Raw genomic sequence first — 3,861 nt, forward strand, 5'->3', positions numbered from 1 at the left:
ATGAAGTGGTGTATGAAGTAATGAAGGATGATTCTGATGAGGATGAGTCAATTGCACTAGTATCTTATGTAACTTCAAAAGTAATAGATGGATCATTGACAATGGGTGTTCACATCACATGATAGGAGATAAAAGTAAGTTCATTGCCTTTGATTATTGCAATGAAAATAGTGTAAGATTTGGTAATGATGCACCATGTCTAATAGAAGGTAAAGTATCAATCAAATTGATAGAAAAGATCATGTGTGATAATGCTTATTATGTAGAAGGACTTAACTATAGCTTGTTGAGTGTGTCACAATTGAATAGTTTAGGTTGCGAATTTACGTTTAAGAACAAGAGAGAAAAGATCTATGACACTGATGAGAAACTAATTGGAAAAGGTGATCAGACTAGAGGTAATCTATTTTATCTTGACATGAATGATGTTACTTGTCTTGTTGTAGAATTTGATGATGTGTGGCTATGGCACAAGAGGTTGTGTCATGTTAACTTTGATAACTTAGTCAGTATCAGTAACATGAAAAGAGTCAGAGGTTTTCCTAAACTAAAAAAACCTGACAATATGATTTGCAAACAATGTCAGTTAGGCAAGATGGCTTAATCTAGTTTTAAAAGTAAGACTCACACCTCTAAAGAAATTTTGGAACTAGTTCATACTAATTTGTGTGGACCAATTGATATGCAAAGCTACAAATGTGATAAGTACATTATCCTATTTGTTGATGATTATTCTAGGATGATGAAAGTTATGTTTCTGAAACAAAAATATGATGATTTTCAAATGTTTAAGTGGTACTTAGCTAGAGTTGAAAAATGAGACAGACAAAAGCTTGAAATGTTTGAGATCTGATAGAGGTGGAGAATTTACATCAAATGAGTTTGAGATATTTTGTAATTATGGAAGAATCATGAGATAGACTTATGCATCTAGGACCCCTCCACAAAATGGAATTAGTAAATGGAGGAATAGATCTATAATGTACTATCCTAGAACACTCATGATGGAGAAGAATGTTGCTTTGAAATATTGGAGAGAAGCTATAAGTTCAACTATCTATACCTTGAACCATGTACAAGTCAAGGAAGGTACTCATTCAACACCTTTTGAATTATGGTATGGATAGTCACCCATTGTAAAATATTTTAAGGCATTTGGAAGCAAGTGTTATATTCTTAAGGATTTGAGGAATGAAAAAGTTGATGCTAAAAGTAAAGAAGGTATATTCCTTGGCTATTCCACAAGAATTAAAGCTTATAAGTGTTTGAATACTAACACTAACAAAGTTGTGGAAAGTGCAAATGTGAAATTTGATGAATATATGAGGTACCTGAAGTTGAACCTATGAAGGAACCTAAAGAGTGCAAATCTTTTATATAATTTTATGAAGGTATACATGTTGATGAAGTTGTCGTAAACCAAGTTGTAAGTCAACAACAAGTATAAGTAATTGTCGAGTCACATACAATGAATGTCAAGTTGCATTCAAGAACCGAGTTATAGTTAGGAACCGATTTGCAGACAAAAGATGAGGTACATTCTAATTCTGAGATAAGTGTACATGAAAGGAATGTCAATCTACCCGATAGAGAAGTACATAGTGATTTTGAAGTTGACAAACCCATTGAAGGAAGAAGAGAATAATTTTTTTTGTCAAAGTATGTTGGAAGACATCACCCTTTTGAATAAATTATTGGAGATAAAGAAGCTAGATCAATGACAAGGAATAGGCTGAGAAGTGATACATGTTTGTTGAGCATGCATGAGCCTAAGACAATGAAAGATGCCTTAGAGAATGAAGATTGGAGTAAAGCCATGAAAGACGAGTTTGATTAGATTGAGAAGAACAAAATATAGACTCTAGTACCTAAACCAGAAAACAAGAATGTGATTGGAACCAAGTGGGTGTACAGAAAAAAAAAAGTAGATGAGAATGGAAAAGTCACAAGGAATAAGGCAAAATTAGTTTGCAAGAGGTATGCACAAGAAGAAGAAATTGACTATGGAGAAACATTTTCTCCAGTTGCAAGATTGGAAGGAGTAAGAACTTTGCTTGGTTACTCTACATACAAAGGTTTCAAAGTTTATCAGATGGATGTGAAGTCAACATTTCTAAATGGTATACTAGAAGAAGAGTTTTATATAAAACAACCTGAAGGATTTGTTGATCCAAACAACAAGAATGTGGCATGCAAAGTACACAAAGCTTTATATGGTTTAAAGCAAGCCCCAAGAGCATGGTATGAAAGGCTTTACAATTATCTTATGAAGATTGGTTTTGAGAAGATTGATGATAAGAAAAATTTGTACTTGAAGACAGAAGGAGGTAAAGGTATTTTACTAGCTCAAGTTTTTGTTGATGATGTCATATTTGGAGGTCAAAATGCATTATGTAGGCATTTGCAAATGAAATGAAGAAAGAATTTGAGATGTCTGTGTTTGGAGAGATAAAGTTCTTTCTTGGTTTGCAAATATATCAGATGAAATATTCTATATACATCACTCAATCTAAGTATGTGAAAGAAATATAAAAATATTTTGGTTTGGAGGATTCAAAACCAATTAGCACTCCTATGGTGATAGGACATAAACTTTCAAAGAATGATGATTCTGGTGATGTGAATCAAACATTGTACAGGTCTATGATTGGCAAGTTACAATATGTAGTACATAACAGACATGACATTGCATTAGTTGTTGGGATTTTTGCAAGATTTTCTACAAGTCCTAGGGAGAATCATTTGATGGTTGTTAAGAGAATTATGAGATATCTAAAATGAACAGAAGACTATGGTCTATACTACAAGAAAAAATGACAAATTTGAGTTAAGAACCTATATAGATGTTGATTGGGTTGAAAATATTGATGATAGAAAGAGCACAAGTAGTGGACCCAATAAGAAACAACATTGCATATCTCAATCTACCATTGAAGTTGAATATGTGACTGCTGCAATATATTGTACAAATGTGGTATGGATCAGACAACTACTCAAAGGTATGAAGGAGGAAATCACTAAACCTATGGTACTTTATTGTGATAATACAAGTGTTATAAACATATCAAAGAACCCTGTGATGCACACAAAGACTAAGCACATGCAATCAAGTATCACTACTTGAGGGAGTTGGTTCAAGTCAAAGAAGTGAGGATGGAATATGTGAATACAAAAGAATAGATAGTTGACATATTCACAAAAACTTTACCTAAGGATGCACATGAATATCTTAGAGGTAAACTAGGGGTGATACCCCTATCCCAAGCTACCTAAGAAGCATGAGTAGTACCCTACATCAACTGAGATGAATGTTGTATCTTACAACTTGATACAATGGATCTTACTTTAGGAGCTACCTAAAGTAATGAAGGAGTTGAATTAGAAGACTTATAGTCACATGAAAGGTGATAGAGGGAGAACCTGAATTGATTATATCTACATGTAGAGATGACAAGTTTTTGGCATTGTTGTCAAAGAGGGAGATATAAGAAAGAGGGAGATAAGTACCTGAATATCAAAAAGATGGAGATAGAGAAAGAGAAAAATAACCTACAGAGGGAGATATAAGAGAGATACATTGAAGGAGAATGGAAAAGCTTATATTACCCTATATATAGGAAGGACATATATTAATAGAGGGAGAAAATTCAAAGACATTATTTTCTTTTTGGTATTGTTGTTGGTATTGGTTTGTCATCAATGCCAAAGAGGGAGATTGTTGATATGAGACTATTTTGAAGTGAAGAACCTGTAATGGAACAATCATTATTTTTTCAATGACATCTAACCTACTACCTATTGGTGAGACAATTGCTTTTTGGTCTAAAAGCGATCATTTAGTTGATTGATGAAGAGGATTTG

The sequence above is a fragment of the Cupressus sempervirens genome, chromosome 2 (assembly GCF_028749045.1).
Source record: "Cupressus sempervirens isolate cs-2001-9-10 chromosome 2, ASM2874904v1, whole genome shotgun sequence".
NCBI classification, from domain to species: domain Eukaryota; kingdom Viridiplantae; phylum Streptophyta; class Pinopsida; order Cupressales; family Cupressaceae; genus Cupressus; species Cupressus sempervirens.